The 16,805-nt window shown below is 44.1% G+C and overlaps 7 non-coding genes across 7 annotated transcripts; all 7 read right to left on the minus strand.

Annotated features, from left to right (window-relative positions):
* Positions 1–8,850: 8,850 nt before the first annotated feature.
* Positions 8,851–8,924, minus strand: TRNAS-GGA (transfer RNA serine (anticodon GGA)). Its single transcript has one exon. It is a non-coding gene; the product is annotated as a tRNA-Ser (tRNA).
* Positions 8,925–9,135: 211 nt separating this feature from the next.
* On the minus strand, positions 9,136–9,209 carry TRNAS-GGA (transfer RNA serine (anticodon GGA)). The gene has a single exon. It is a non-coding gene; the product is annotated as a tRNA-Ser (tRNA).
* Positions 9,210–9,420: 211 nt separating this feature from the next.
* On the minus strand, positions 9,421–9,494 carry TRNAS-GGA (transfer RNA serine (anticodon GGA)). The gene has a single exon. It is a non-coding gene; the product is annotated as a tRNA-Ser (tRNA).
* A 211-nt stretch (positions 9,495–9,705) lies between these two features.
* On the minus strand, positions 9,706–9,779 carry TRNAS-GGA (transfer RNA serine (anticodon GGA)). The gene has a single exon. It is a non-coding gene; the product is annotated as a tRNA-Ser (tRNA).
* Positions 9,780–9,990: 211 nt separating this feature from the next.
* Positions 9,991–10,064, minus strand: TRNAS-GGA (transfer RNA serine (anticodon GGA)). Its single transcript has one exon. It is a non-coding gene; the product is annotated as a tRNA-Ser (tRNA).
* Positions 10,065–10,275: 211 nt separating this feature from the next.
* Positions 10,276–10,349, minus strand: TRNAS-GGA (transfer RNA serine (anticodon GGA)). The gene has a single exon. It is a non-coding gene; the product is annotated as a tRNA-Ser (tRNA).
* A 211-nt stretch (positions 10,350–10,560) lies between these two features.
* On the minus strand, positions 10,561–10,634 carry TRNAS-GGA (transfer RNA serine (anticodon GGA)). The gene has a single exon. It is a non-coding gene; the product is annotated as a tRNA-Ser (tRNA).
* Between the last annotated feature and the right edge of the window lie 6,171 nt (positions 10,635–16,805).

A 16,805-nucleotide genomic window follows, 5' to 3' on the forward strand; every position in this document is an offset into this window, starting at 1 on the left:
GAAGCAACGCCGAAGTTTGCCACTAGTCACGAGTTTGGCAAAAAGAAGAAACGATCAGCCTACAACTTCAAGAAGCGCTGTTTCTTCGGCCGGCGTCGAGAATAGTCCGTTGCCAACAGCAAGTGATGCCGAAGCCACGGACAGTACCGAAGTGGACTTAGGCCTAACCGGATCGCCGACGAGTGAATGCATTCCAGACGACAGCAGCCGCATTCGGCGCGACATCGAAATATTGCAGCGTACGGAGTTGTTGCAGAGAGAAATGGAAGCCCAAGAAAAGCTACAAGTTCTTTCTTCAACACCGGCCACCAAGCGAAAGATGGATTTTTTCACTCGCGCTGACGACGTTGCAGTTGCGCCATCGGACATCGAGACGGGCTTCGTTGTCGTCAGTTTGGACTCAGTGAACGCGTTGATGTCGTTTGTGAAGTGCAAGGTGTGCGGCGGTAGCGTCACGGTAGGGAAAGGTGAACATGAATATGGCCTCGTCATTAAGATTATTATCGAGTGCGCGTGCTGCAGTGATGTTGCGTCGGCGTGGAGCTCGCCCCGTGTGAACGGAAAAGAGAAGTGCATCCCGTTCGTTGTGAACGTCCTTGCTGCGCGCACGATGCAAGCCACCGGGAATTGACAAATGGCACTCAATGCCATTTTTGCACCATGAACATTTCGCACTGTGGCATCCACAACAAAACTTGGCAAAGGTACGGAAGAAGAAGCTGACGCCCGCGGCAGCTCTTGCTGCCGAGAAGCAAACATTTGGGTGTGTGCAATCGGTCCGGGATCTATATGATGAGTTGTAGCTTGCGAATCCCGGAAACATTGCTGTGTCATACGACGGTTCCTGGATGACGCGCGGCCACTCATCCTATATCGGCATCGGCACGGTCATCGAGCTGTTACAGGACTGGTTCTCGATTACGTGGTCCTGAGTAATTTTTGCACTGGTTGCAAGCGTGCCCCAAGCGAAGATGCCCCGGCATACAAGGCTTGGAAGGAGACCCATGCATGCCAGAAAAACACCACCAAGAAGGCTGATGAAATGGAAGTTGAGGCTGCTCTCACCCTCTTCCAGAGATCACTGCAATGGCACAACCTGAGATACACCACCCTACTATCAGATGGTGACAGCCGTGCTTTTCTTGCGCTGCAGGATGCCCGGGTGTATGGGTACATTTCAGTTGAAAAGAAGACTGTATCAACCATGTACAGAAACGGATGGCCATGAGCTTGCAAAACCTCATCACAAAACATAAGGGCCCTGGTTTGGAGAGCCTTGGTGGTAAAGGCAAACTGACCGTGGACCTAGTGGCAAAGTTGACAAGCTCTTATGGCTGGGCCCTGAAGTCTCACAAGGGTGATGTGCAAGGAATGAAGAGAGCAGTGATGGCCACTTATCGCCACATAACATCAAATGACTTGGTGTCAGACCACAGCTATTGCCCACCAGGACCGAGCTCTTGGTGCCGGCAAAATGCAGCAAGAGCTAAGGGTGAAACAGCTCCTAAGCACCGCTACAGTCTGCCTCAGCATGTATGTGAGGCCTTGTTGCCCATTTTTGAGCGCCTGTCTGATGAAAGGCTTCTTGAGCAGTGCCAACGGGGCAGCACTCAAAACAGCAATGAATGTCTCCACTCCCTAATATGGTCACTGGCACGAAAAGACAGCATGCCTCACTGTTCACGGTGCAAGCTGCTGTGGCTGAGGCTGTTATGAGATTTAACGCTGGTTGCCAAAACTCCTCTGCAGCAATATTGAAAGAGCTGCACCTCAACCCTGGGACACCAAGCATGAAGCGCATGGCAGAGAAAGACCACCGCCGAGCAGTGGCATCTGCAAACAAGTGCAAGACCACTGCGGACATGCAACACGCTTTCAAAAAATGGCGTTTGGGTGGCCATAGTCAGTCTGAGTACATCCCTGGTGCCTTCTAGTCACTTACATTGCAAAATATCACAATATTTTCTCGGCATTTTTGATTAAAAGAGAGCCAATCTCTTTTCTCTCGTTTTCTCAAAACACCGATTCTTGACTTCTTGCTTATTTGCAGAAGCGATATCTCTGCCTTCATTGGAGGTAGAACCATAATTTTTGTTGTGGCATGTAGCTAAAAGTGCAAAGCACACAATGTTAGGAGCAGATTTTGCAATTTACGTTTTAAAAATTTTTAAATTTTGCTCTAGGTCAGACAGTAGGGCACCCACATTTGAATGGTGTACTTTGAAATGCTATAACATCGCTAATATTTGTTTTATCAAAAAAGTGCTCCTAACATTGTATACATTATGCTTTCTAGTACCTAGCAAAGTGTCAATATGTATTTTTTTTTAGTGTGGTTACTTTTTCATTGTTTATACAAATTGTGAACAATTAATTTTATCTATCTTTTGAACTAATTGGCCAATTGGAAAAATAGTTACATTTTTGAAATCAGCACAAGAAACGGAATCAGACTACCTAGTTTTATCAAGTTTGGTCGAAAATTAAGAAAAATAGCTTTAAGCGCCATGTCCCCCCTTAAAATATTTTGTTGCGTTTTTCTATTTTGCTATTTAAGTCATTTTTCTTTTTTCGAGGTTTGACATTTGTCAGTAACGCTCAGTTGGTTTTGCAGCTTATATATTGGATACTTTAGTGTAGCACCAGCTGAACTCAGTAGTGACAAAGGAAATGCAGAGGTACAAACATTGAAGTAGTTTCATGTTATTTTTACTCTCAAACTTATTTTGTTCATAGTACACTTTTCCATAGTAGGATAAACCTGAGTTTTCTAAACAAAGTTTGAAAAAAATATGTTAAATCTAACTGGTCAGAAATTTTGCTTTCCCAGGACCAGTTTTAGATTCAAATCGATCATTGCAAGATATTGTCACCACTATCGAAAAGAGCCATTTTTTTCTCTTCGAGCTGTCCCATAGTGTCATTTATTTGATTTATTTTGAGCACTTGACCATGACATCACCACGCTTGTGATGCTATAGTTGCTGGAGTATAGTTTTAAAAATCACCATGTGCTGACCATTTGGCTCAGAAATGGAGAAAAAAACATGGTTTTCAAAATTAATTACAAGTCGCTTCATTGTAAGTTGTACTTTTGGCAAATAATGGTTCGGAGTGTTGATTCTACACACTGAACACATTTATAAGCAACCTCTAAACCTATTTCTTGTTCTCTTTAATCCCCGTAAGCTTATAAACCAGTTCTGAATTGTTGCATTTCTCATTTTCAGTGCCTAAGTTTAATTCAACTCCCTCAGGCTCTTCTCTGCAGGCAGGTTTATTTTTTTTGTGAGTGGGAAGGTGGAGGCAATCCTTGCCGGCAGTATTCTTGTCTTGAAATAACAGACCAATGCCACTTGTTCCTGAGGAGGCTTAACCGTGTATCTGAAAAAAGGCTGCATCTACACCCTCTAGGGTGCCGTAGCGAAGTTACAATCTATGCAGAGAGCATCTGTGAAGGGCAGAAAGAAGTCCAGAAACTTCAGTCATTGCTGCTCTTTTATTGTCAGTGTACGATTGCTCTGCAACTGATTTCATATCTGCTGATCTTTCTGATTTGCCTGGAAGACTTCCATTTTTTGACTGAACTTCCCAATTGTGTGATCGCTGCCCTAAATCTATCAATAAGTCACCTCTGCCCTCATAAGAATGCTGTGCAGGTTTTGACTGGTGACGGTGTGGTGGTTGTTGGCTGGTGGCAGTGCGCAACTGTATGTCGGCCTATATTCGGTGCAGCCGCAGTAGATGCAGCATCTATGCTGGCCTTGTTTTTGATCTCAATTGAATAGTGGCCTCTCATCATGCTTGACATGGAAGGGTTGTTTCCATGGCATTGCCCAAAGCACATGCCACCTAATTCTCCTGTATCACATCCTGCTGCATGCCTCATGTTACCGAGCTGCGCTATCCCCAACGATGGTGGGATAGCTCATCTTTTGGAACCATTGTGGCCAACACCGGTCGTGGACAGAATTGTGTGTAAAAGGGCTAGTAATGGTTTTACATTAAATAACTAAAATGGTGCACTAATGGCACTGAGAGAACACAGTGATGGCGTCGCGCAAATCGATTGACTGCAGAGATGTAGTAAGAACATGCAGCGGCAGCATGCAGATATCTCGGTGCAGCACACCTCTAGGACTCACGTTTATGCTGCCTGTTGTTCGTTTGTATATTTAGGTTGGGACTCATTAGACACTGCCTGATAGTCAAAGTCCCCCCCGCCTCCCCCCTCTAGAATGCTGAATCATTAAAGCAGCCTCCCCCCTGTAGAAGCCGGCAAAAATCTTCCAATTTTCGGTCTCACCAGGTTGCCAGATACGCAGACAATCACTGCTGGAAGGTCTACACATGACTAGGAAATCTTAGACATGTAAAAAGCTACCTGAATTAACTGCTCTGCCTCTGTCATTTGGGTCTAGCGAATTTCAAAATGCATATGGCTCCAGTGTGAGCTGACCTTTTGAAGCTTCAGATTTTCACCTTCATAGAGCAGAAATTTTGATTGATGGGGTTACATCCAGCAAGGAGACACCCGCCTACTTTTTAAGGCAAAAGCCTTTCTAGCCTCATGGACGAAATTGTGGGTGCAAGGGCTGTGTGCGAGATGTGTGCGGGATCTGTGCACTAATGTATCACTTGTCAGTCATCCTGATGACATCAGAAAATAAAAATCCTGTGTCCACCAGGAATTGAGCCTCTATCCTTCAGATCCCTAGCCGAGTGCTTTAGCCAACTGTGCCATGCCCGAACTCATGAAACACGCATCCTATTCCTCCTTGTATACCATGAGGATGATAGTAGCAGTGGCAGTGATGTTGCAATTAGTGATAATGACAGTGATGGCAGTAGCAATGATAATGATGCATTTAGTTGGTAATGATAATGAGAGCAAACATGATGGACTGTGTGCAGTAGCAACACTCTGGCTTTTGGATGCCTGCAGCATAGATTCCAGTGTGCTCCTAATGTTTTTTTTGTGCTCACACTTTGTGACCAGATGTGGCCTTTCTGTGACTCCCAGCTGGAAGCTTATTGCCAAAACTGTTGGTTGGTAAACCATTTTTTTTTGGTGGTATTGATTTTGAGGCATGAAGTGCTTTCAGTAGTGATGCCACCGGTCGCGCTGAAGGTGTCTGTCTCTACCACCACCTTGAGCATGTAATTGCTGCACAGTGCCAGCAGCTATGGTTTGAGGGCTAGCTTCTCCTCAAAGGCAGCCACCATGCACTCCAAAGTAAAAGACTGCTTGCCTGGGACCCCTAAATGATACCTAGAGAAGGTTTTGAGACACTTGGCAGCAATTTTTTCTGGCACTGCAAAAGGAGCTGCTGAGCCAAAACACATCTCTTCCTCTGCAGTGGAATATAGTCGCTCTGCTTCGTCATTAGTTTTCTCATAAAATATTAGCGTATCTACGGTGTTTGTTATTCAAGGCATTATTGTTTCTAACACAACGGCCAGCTTTTAACTTTACGAAGCCTCAAAAACCAAGAAGGAGCACTCTTGATTACAAACAGTTTGCCAGGCACATCTTATAAGTAGGTTCCATGGATGGTGTCAGCTACACCAGTGACTGAGTTAAGCTGCCAAGGAGATGGCAGCTTGCTAGGCAGACAGCTGCACCTTTGTGTGGCCAAAGTGTATGCCACAATGACACAGTTATGAACGCTCCATCTAATCCTTACAAAGAAAACATCTCGGGGAATACAGCATACGATCTGGGTCATCTTCAGCACTCAGGTTCAGTGGCTGAATTTACCTGGGTACCACAGTGACTTATTGCAAGACTCGCTAAAACACTGCTTGAGCACCATCACCCTAGGCTCATAACTAGCAGTCACCAAAAGAAGGCTTAGGTTATAGCGATTCACTGCACTGTTAATTGGCGGCAGGGTTGCTGAGAGAAGATGGGTGCCAGGTATCTTTTTCACACCTTGCCAAAAAAACTTCCTGGAATGTTCCATTACTGCAGGGTTATTGTTCCATTAGAAATCAGACAGTGAATATATGGTTGCCTGTGCTGTCATGTCCTGCCGTGGCAGCAGTCTTTCTCTGCTGTGCTCACGTTGTGAGTGCATGACCTGTTCCTTAATGGTGCAGGATTGTATAGAATTTACTGAGATGCAGACATGTGCAAAACATTGCTTGGTAGTGACTTCCAGAGCGTATCAGCATATCTGCAGTGGTGCCTCTCCACTTTGAGACTGGACTTCTAAATACACTAGTGTTATTCCAGGAGCTTGTCAATTTGGTTTTGTTCTTGCTGGCTTCGACCCCGTTATGTGTTCAATTTCTGAAACATGTTTGAGGAAACAGCTGTTTTTTGTGTCAGCTGTGTTTCAATGAGTTGTTTCTGCTCAGTTAGTGGATATTAATTGTATGAGAGTTTAGACAATTTTCTTAAAGAAGTGTGCCTATTAGAGTGTATGGGCAGGATTCACCTGGCCTGTTGATTTAGCCTGTTAAAGGATTGCTATGCTTGATCCAGCCATGGTAATCTTGGAATCAATTTGGAAGCAGTAGCAAAGTTTATTTTTCCTTCTCTGACATGGTTTACATGAAAGGTTTCCCTTGTACTTTTAATCGGCACTCTTTTTTTTTTTCTTCTCTCGACCTTGCCTGGATTGTAGCACTAAATTGAACATTGTTTTTATATGCAGTTTGCACCTAGCCACATCATCAGAGGTTGGGCGAGCCTACTGACTGATTAGAGCAACCACAGGACACACTGACCACACCACCTTCGAGGGGTGCCTGCCAGGCCAGGGCATCTGCTTGCATGAAAAGCTCAGCATCTGAAGGGGCCACCGTTTTACAACCTTAGGCAGAAATTCACTGGACTCTGCTTGGACTGTGTGACCACCCATCAGGTGCCACAAAAGACCTAAAACAATTGTTCTTCATGTTGGCACCATTTGTTGCTGCACCATCGTGCAGCAGTGGTACATTTTAACATGGTTATGTTTATTGTGTCTCAGTCAGTAAAAGCTGTTTTGCTAAGTTCATTTGTTGCTTATGCTTGGTTTTACATGGTTATGGCTATTCTGTCTCAATCAGTAAACATTGTTTTGCTGAGTTAATCTGGTGGTTATGTTTCTTGACCATAAATTGCATGTGAATCACACAGACAACATTCTTAGAAGTAAAGTTTTTGTTCCTCACCAGTCTTTTGATAGCGCTGTACATACTGCCTTTGTTTTTCCATTTGTTTCTGCCCCTTATCCATGAAATTGGCTTCTATTGATTCCTGGGGCTGCTATTGTCTTGCTTGTTGTTCACATCATCATGCACGATTATACTCTTGTCAGACAACCCGACTGACCTCAGGTTAGTCTGTGCTGACACGATAAGCAGAGCTAAGGCAGAGAGTGGTCAAGTGTGCCTAGCTGTGACTGCTATGTCAAGTGACATTTCCCTCTGCCTCTGGTGCAGCAACTGTGGTGGAGTAGCTTGCCATGCCACCTTTTTTGCTTTGGTTTAACTCGCTTTGCACATGTCAAACACTCGGGTTTAAGTGCTGTGCAGTTGTGCCATTCTGTGCCAATCTGACGTGTTGCACTAAATTTTGCCAAAATGGTAATTTGCATAATAATTGAGCATCTCAAGTATACAGCACCAAATTGAGTTGATAATATTGTCAGTAGGGCAATACTTTATGCTCGCTACAAAATAAAGCAGCTGCAACCATGACAGTTTGGGTCACTCATGGTGTTTGTCCTAAAGATGTTAATGCCTGGGCTTTCACAAAAGTCTGATGGCATGAACCTTTCTGAATTGAAATTAATAGCAGCTAATCAATTCCACTACAGTTTGTTGTAACGGCCATTTATGTATTTCTTTTTCATGAACCCGAGAAAAAATCTAGACCCACTGCACTCCCAAATAATCTCGTTACAAGAGACCCTGTTACAAGTGACACTCGGTTATAAGAGACATTTGAAAATACTTTGGTTGGTTTTCCTATGTTTTTCATGTTAACAACATTGCATACAAGAGACATACGGTTACTAAGGACAACTTTTTCAGGTCCCTAGAGTAAATTCTTCACTATTTAGAAGAGGCACAACCCAGGTGTACTCATGCAATGCAGTTGAAGCGTACTAACTTGTACAATATGCACTTCAGATTCCCTTAGCTAAATTCTGTTCCATATCAGCATCCCTTATATTGCAATATATCAAGAACTGAGGAGCGCTTCCGCATGATTGGAAAGTCAAAACGACCCCACTGTTTCAGCCACTGGCATAGCATTACTGTCACCTATGAAGCAAATCAAAATGCATGAATGACATCCACATTTTTAACTCCTTGCTGTTAAAATTTGATCACAAGATGAAAGCTGAGAATCCTGATATCTTTCTTTTTGTGGACAATGCTTCTTGCAGCACCAAAGTTTTCATGTTCAAAGCCACCAAAGTTATTTTTCCCTCCAAACTCCACACCCTACCTTCAAAAGGCATTATGCACTCTGTCAAGTTGCTGTACATAACAAGGCTGCTAGAATGCCTGTTGCTCGACAGGCAGCAAGACTGTACAATAGTAATTCATGCAAACTTTTGCTGCTCAGGTGGTTGCAGATGTCTGGAATAGCCTAAGAAGTGAAGCTGTGAAAACTGTTTCAGACAAGCAGGCTTTAAATGTGGTGACATAATGTAAGAGGGCCTGTATATGGATACTGTGGAAAGCTTCCTTGATGATGGTCGGTCAAATATTTAGGGGAATCCCCCAAGGTGGAGTAGATTTGTAATAAGGGAGTAATTACTCATTGCATCCACCCAAGCGCAGCCATACGGCTACAAAGGAAAGCTATACAGCTTTCTCAGAAACTTCGTAGTTAAAGAAAAATTCGTCCTGATCCGGGAATCGAACCCGGCACCACCGCCTTTCCGGGGCAGTCGCTCTACCGACTGAGCTAACCAGGACGGTCAGCAGATCAGATGGTAGGGCGAGAGCGAGTTGATCTATAACTCGAAGTGGGAATATTGTTGGTCAAATATTTAGGGGAATCCCCCAAGGTGGAGTAGATTTGTAATAAGGGAGTAATTACTCATTGCATCCACCCAAGCGCAGCCATACGGCTACAAAGGAAAGCTATACAGCTTTCTCAGAAACTTCGTAGTTAAAGAAAAATTCGTCCTGATCCGGGAATCGAACCCGGCACCACCGCCTTTCCGGGGCAGTCGCTCTACCGACTGAGCTAACCAGGACGGTCAGCAGATCAGATGGTAGGGCGAGAGCGAATTGATCTATAACTCGAAGTGGGAATATTGTTGGTCAAATATTTAGGGGAATCCCCCAAGGTGGAGTAGATTTGTAATAAGGGAGTAATTACTCATTGCATCCACCCAAGCGCAGCCATACGGCTACAAAGGAAAGCTATACAGCTTTCTCAGAAACTTCGTAGTTAAAGAAAAATTCGTCCTGATCCGGGAATCGAACCCGGCACCACCGCCTTTCCGGGGCAGTCGCTCTACCGACTGAGCTAACCAGGACGGTCAGCAGATCAGATGGTAGGGCGAGAGCGAATTGATCTATAACTCGAAGTGGGAATATTGTTGGTCAAATATTTAGGGGAATCCCCCAAGGTGGAGTAGATTTGTAATAAGGGAGTAATTACTCATTGCATCCACCCAAGCGCAGCCATACGGCTACAAAGGAAAGCTATACAGCTTTCTCAGAAACTTCGTAGTTAAAGAAAAATTCGTCCTGATCCGGGAATCGAACCCGGCACCACCGCCTTTCCGGGGCAGTCGCTCTACCGACTGAGCTAACCAGGACGGTCAGCAGATCAGATGGTAGGGCGAGAGCGAATTGATCTATAACTCGAAGTGGGAATATTGTTGGTCAAATATTTAGGGGAATCCCCCAAGGTGGAGTAGATTTGTAATAAGGGAGTAATTACTCATTGCATCCACCCAAGCGCAGCCATACGGCTACAAAGGAAAGCTATACAGCTTTCTCAGAAACTTCGTAGTTAAAGAAAAATTCGTCCTGATCCGGGAATCGAACCCGGCACCACCGCCTTTCCGGGGCAGTCGCTCTACCGACTGAGCTAACCAGGACGGTCAGCAGATCAGATGGTAGGGCGAGAGCGAATTGATCTATAACTCGAAGTGGGAATATTGTTGGTCAAATATTTAGGGGAATCCCCCAAGGTGGAGTAGATTTGTAATAAGGGAGTAATTACTCATTGCATCCACCCAAGCGCAGCCATACGGCTACAAAGGAAAGCTATACAGCTTTCTCAGAAACTTCGTAGTTAAAGAAAAATTCGTCCTGATCCGGGAATCGAACCCGGCACCACCGCCTTTCCGGGGCAGTCGCTCTACCGACTGAGCTAACCAGGACGGTCAGCAGATCAGATGGTAGGGCGAGAGCGAATTGATCTATAACTCGAAGGGGGAATATTGTTGGTCAAATATTTAGGGGAATCCCCCAAGGTGGAGTAGATTTGTAATAAGGGAGTAATTACTCATTGCATCCACCCAAGCGCAGCCATACGGCTACAAAGGAAAGCTATACAGCTTTCTCAGAAACTTCGTAGTTAAAGAAAAATTCGTCCTGATCCGGGAATCGAACCCGGCACCACCGCCTTTCCGGGGCAGTCGCTCTACCGACTGAGCTAACCAGGACGGTCAGCAGATCAGATGGTAGGGCGAGAGCGAATTGATCTATAACTCGAAGTGGGAATATTGTTGGTCAAATATTTATGATGAAGCTTGGGCGAGCATCGAAGAGACTGCTGAGGTACCAGAATCTTTTGAGGAATTCGTATCTGCAGATGTGGATCTTGAGTGCTCCGGAGGAGCTTACAGACTGTGCATTCTCGCGCAAGTAAATGGCACATGTGCCATAGAGGATGACTACGAGGACATTTCAGGATAAAAATGTCAGCACCTGAGGGTGACAAGCATATAAGAGTGCTTCAATGATATCAGAGCAACAGAAAGGCTTGTAAAGTGAAGTGGTTTACCTCCAGAATTTGGGAAGGAATACACTCTGCACTCACAAAAATACATACTAGTATGAATAACTTCTTTAAGCTTTCCTGGACAATTTCCTGTTAATACGTGTGAATGCATTTATATGCTGATGTGCAGTAAACTGATCTACACAGTGCTTTTAAAATTTTTGGTTACAAGAGACCTTGCTTACAAGAGATCTTTTTCGGGTCCCTTGATTGTCTCTTGTAACAAAGTTTTACTGTATACAGAATCAGTTTTCATGCACTTATTGGTCTCAAGTAGTTTCCTTATTTTGACCCCTGTTAGTTCGGAAATTCACATAATTTGAACTAATAAAATGGTCCTGGCCGATGCCCATGTAGGTCCATGGCATCAGACGCTGGTTATTTGAACATCAGTGAGCCCGCTCTGGCTATTTCGAACAGGGGATCATGTTGAGGTACAACACGTGCCGATACAGATCATTGGAGTAGGCCTCCTCAAACCTGAAGCAAATGTAACAGTTGTGCCCGTGCACATTGTGCGCACTGTGGCTGGTATGTCGACCAAAAATTTGTCATTTCCAAAATAAAGCTGATGTCATAGCTTTTGAATTTGTTTTGGGACATGACCATTTTTTTTTGTTCTTGGGATAGTATCCTGCCTTGCTCGTTTGGAGGAAATGTTTTTCAGATAGCCTCAGTGTGGACAAACAGCGAACTCATGTTTACAGCCTGTATTTTTGCTACCACTCATCTTGCCACATTCCTCAGGGTTTGGGAGTGGTAAGAAAAGATCACAAATATTGGTGCACACAAGAATGCAAAACAAAAAAAAGGAACAGAATAAATCATGGGGCATCTTTCATAGATACCGAACATTTGAAAACCTAATATTTTTTAACAGTGCTACAGCAAAAGCTTGGCATATCCACTTCAGCGCTGAGAAAACATCCTAGCAAAATTACGTATTGCCAATAAATAGTCATATCCAAAAAAATGTTGCAGCAGGTACATAAGTTAAGTGGCACCTAATCTTCCTTCACTTTTCCTCTTCTGATGGCCCCGGGTGTACAAACCAGTATAGAGGAGCAAGCTAATATATTGGAACATTCTACCACAATTTCAAGTTACTCATAATACATCGAATCTTTCTTAAAGCATGAAAGAACAGCTGAGAAAAAAAACTTTCAAGTGAAAACCAAGACAAGGAGTACAATAGCGTAATTGCAACCCAAGATCGATAAAATGTTCTATCTGCAGGTAAACAAACTGCACCCAGTTATGACGAATACATTAGAAAATGCTTGCCAATCTAACTTAGAGTTTAATAGAAGCACTTTTGAAATTTTCTAACAAAATATGGATTGCCAGAATACTCCGAGAGGCTTGGAAGAAAGTGATAATTATACCGTTCCTAAAACCAGGAAAACTACCAACATTTCCAAGCAGTTATAGGCCTATTGCCCTCGCCAGCTGTCTAGCCAAGTCATTTGAAAGCATTCTTAATATCAGAATAATGTTTACTCTTGAATCTCGTGATCTTTTGGACATCGACCAATGTGGTTTTAGAAGCACATGCGCTACAACAGACCATCTGGTTCACTTCGAAAATAGTCGGAGAGGCTTTTATGCATAAGCAACACTGGTTCGCCATTTTCTTTGACCTAGAGAAAGCTTATGATATAACCTGGAGTTTTGGGATCCTACGCTTCCTAGCCCTACTTAGGTATCCATGACAAGATGCTGAAAGTTCTGAATGGCTTTCTATCCAACTGTTCATTTCAGGTATGTCTTGGTACTACACTATGAAAAAGCTTTACCCCAAAAAATGGTGTTCCTCAGAGATCTGTACAAGTAAAAATGATTGCATTTCCAAAGTAACACCAAAATCTATTATCTACTCTGTCTACGTCGACGATCTTCAAATAGCTTGCACATCCTCCAATGTATCAGTATATGAGAGACAAGTACAGCTAACAATAAATTAGTGACATGGGCAGACGAAAATGAATTTCAGGTTTTCTCGCAGAAAACAGTGGCAGTGATGTTCTCACTCAGACGTGGAATACAAGCCAACCTTACTCTGCACCTAAACGAGACCGAATTACCAGTGAAACATGGGTGCAAATTCCCGGAGATAACTGACAGAAAACACATTCTTGCCTCACATCAATGCTCTTAAAGAAAAGCTACCAAATCCCTAAATATACTCAAGGTTCTTTCAAGCAAATACTGCTGGCCTGATAGAACATGTCTTGTGCGCATTTATCACTGTTGTGCGGCAATGTTTGGATTACAGTTGTGTAGGGTATGGGTCTGCAACAGTATCATATCTAAAACATCTAGACCCTGTACATAACCTGTTTGCGTCTTGCGTCTGGTGCATATAGATCTCCCATGAACAGTATATACATCAAAACAAATGTACTCTCTCGAATACACAGGAACCATGCTTACATTTTCATATCTTCTGAAAATATGCTCATTGCCAAAACATATATGGTACCTTATTGTCACGAAGTGCTCCTCCAGTGTATTGTTCAATAATAGATGCCAGTCAATCAGACCCTTGTTACTCTGGTTCGAGGATAGATACCGTGAACTAAGAATACTAAATTCCCTCCCTGATATTGCATCAAGGCACGATCCACTACCACCATGGTACAGCCCCCCATTGTTTGGGATTTCACATTAACTCGGTTTTGTAAACAGAAAACACTACATGAACGCATTTTGCAAGAATTCCTAGCTCTTAAAGAAAAGTATTTGAAATGCACACAGTTTTATACAGATGGCTCCAAGACAATAAAGCATGTTGGAAGTGAAGTAGTACAAGGAAAGTAGAAAAAAAGCAGTAAGGCTACCTCATTGTACAAGCGGTTTTACCGCTGAGTGTTACGCACTTGCAATAGCAGTAAGCAAAATAATCAGCTAGAACATCACAAATAGTATTATTTACAACTCTAAGTGTCCTTGTAACCTTTTACCATAAAAAAGCAGTTATGCCAATACCTGGGGACATCGTACACAATATATCAATAGTCTCTGATCAAGGATATAACGTTTTGTTGGGCACTGAGTCATGTAGTAATTAGAGGCAATGAGAGAGCAGAGATTTGCAGTACTCAAGCCCATGAAAAACATCAAGAACATAAATATTCTGTACAGAAACTGCTTGGTGCTAGTGCACTGCAAACTAAAGGAAGAATGTAGTGAAGGTAATAGCAAACTGCAATTGGTGAAGCCCATTTCGAGGAAATCCAAATCATGTCACCATCAAGAACCTTTCACAGGAGGAGCAGGACAAAACATCATTTTGTTCACTCAGCGGGGGGGACCCTCAGTCCAGGGTCCTGTTGACCGAGGCTGCAGTAATGGCACGGCAAGCCAGCAGTTGCTGGTGCTCCAGGTATGGGTCCTACAGGGCGGCCTCCCATTTTTTTATGCAGGAGTGAGGGAGTGGACAAATAGGGGTAACCTGGCACGCCCAGACCATATTTTGTAGAGCGTTGCCCACTCACTGCAATGGGGGAAGGGGTGCCAGATGTTTAGGAGTGGTGGTGAAAGAAATGTATTAGTTTGTAAATGGCGGTAAGTTGCTGCCTCTTGGGTAGATAGTTAGAGAAGGAGGTGATAGTGGTACGATGATACAGCCTGTAGTGTTCAAGTTCTGTGTATGTAAAGTTTGAGGAGGCATACGTGTGATCTGGGTCAGGGAAGGCTCGGGGAAGGAGCGCTCGAGCGTGTCGATGGGCAGCTTCATTGCCGGGCATCAACTGGTGTTCCGGAATCCAGATCACACTGATCATTTGCAGAGGGTTAGCGAGGAGGATCCAAAGGCTGGAGGCACTGATATGTCTGTGAAAATAGTCACGGCAGGTGGTGCGGGAATCTGACATTATGGTAGCTTGTGCATTAGTGGTGGCGGCCAGAGTGATGGCTGCTACTTCCCCAATTTAGTCGGTTCAATGCTTCTAAGGTGTGTTTTGCGGGCCACGCGAAGACCAGGACAAGTTGTTAGGAAGTGGTCTAGTGCGGCCTATAGCAGGGGCTGGGCAGAAAGGGCAGTTCATGGGAGCAGTCTGTGTGGTCCAGGAAGATTTTACAGCAGGCGTTAACGCAGCACCCACGCGGATTCTTCTCAGCGCCACCTCCTCAGGGCGAGTTAAATCGCCCGGAAAGTTTGATGCACACGGTGGGATTAAAGCACGCGTGGAGTGGTGAAAAAAAAGTACTTCACACACCTCTATTGCATTTTTATGAGTGTACATGCAGTGCTTAATGCTTAAGCTAACGCAAGAATTGCATCTCTGAACTCAAATTTTGAAGTGCACGCGTCGGGCTGCTGTGCTTTCGGCTGCCGGAACCGTGCGGAAGACGCGTAAAAGTCATTTTCCATTCCTCGTGGTGACGATAATAGCAACAGAAGGAAGCTATGGCCTCATGAGATCAGGCGTAAGATTTTCATGGCCACAGAAAACACCCGACTATGCAAAGTGACTTCTGTCTGCTTAAAAGGCCGTTCGCTTGCCCGGGATGATCTTTGTTTGGGCATATGCTATTTCATCAGCAAATTATCAAGGACGCTATGACTATGTAGCCATTACTTGTACTGTGGATGTCTAGTGAAAACTCACTGCCGTTTCGCGCCCCCTTACTTTCCCCGAACAGATCAGAACTGCAGTATAACGCGTGGAATCTATGGTGTCACTCCTCAGCCGGTGCCATACATTGCGATGATGCCGCCTATGTCAGCAGATTCTAGTTCTGCGCGCCTCCACAGTGGGCCGCCACCGCCGCCTTCAATGTAGCAGCGTGCCGTTTGCCTTTGCCTGCCTTCCCCTTCACTGCTGTATTCTCGCCATTGCGGAGGTTTTGTTTTGCAGTGGGCAGTGTGACCCAACGAATTGGGGCTTCTGATACGAAGATGCCACCCCGATGACAAAACCATATGCTAGGCTGCCGGACATGCTTACGGGAAAGGCGCCACGAATTGAAAGATATGTGGCTCTTAGAAAATAATGGGAGCAATATAAATCCTCCCTAATGGATATAAATACACGATGACCTGATCACATCAATTACACGTATACCATCCTAGTTTCTCAGTTGTATTTTATTCTATGGCCTTGTGGAAACAATAAGCCAGGGGAATTCGTGCAAGCAGGGCCAGCTAGTCGGATTGTCGACATGCTGCATCAAGGAAGCACAGAGCAAAATACGAATGTGAACAAAAAGGAGGACCAGTAGTTAGGAAATAACTTCATTCAACGGATTACTAAGCGTCCAGAATGCGCTGGCATATCTTTTGACCACAGCCAGCATATATTATAGCTGAAGTGATTAGAGGCTAATATTTCACAGTACTAGGTATGTTGCTAAATAGAGTCTAATGAAATTGAATTGCGAATCTTGTAAAGCCTGCTAACGCAGCGTCGCCGCGAGCAAACAGCTTACTCGGCACAAACTTCCGCGACAATGGGGACTCAGCTATTGTCAATTCAACTTTACTGCTTCTTGAGCAAGCTCGAAAATATGACGGCCTGTGGGGCGATCATTCATGACTTGAAAACCACTGTACACGGCGCAAAGATGACAACACAAGAAAACAAAAAAAACGGACATGACACATGTTGCGTCCTTTTTTGTGTTCGTAATGCAGTTCCCATCGCATGAAAGAAAAACACTCCGTGACCACATTTTCGAGAAACACTGTATACGGCGCAAAGAAGACAACACAAGAAATAAAAAGACACCATGTGAGCATGTGCTGTCCTTTTCTTTATTGTGTCATCTTCTTAAATATGCGCCGTATACAGTGGTTCTCGAAAATATATATGTTCACGTAGTTTGTTTG

The sequence above is a fragment of the Amblyomma maculatum genome, chromosome 7, assembly GCF_055883805.1.
Source record: "Amblyomma maculatum isolate TAMU_Amacu chromosome 7, ASM5588380v1, whole genome shotgun sequence".
Taxonomy (NCBI): Eukaryota; Metazoa; Arthropoda; class Arachnida; order Ixodida; family Ixodidae; genus Amblyomma; species Amblyomma maculatum.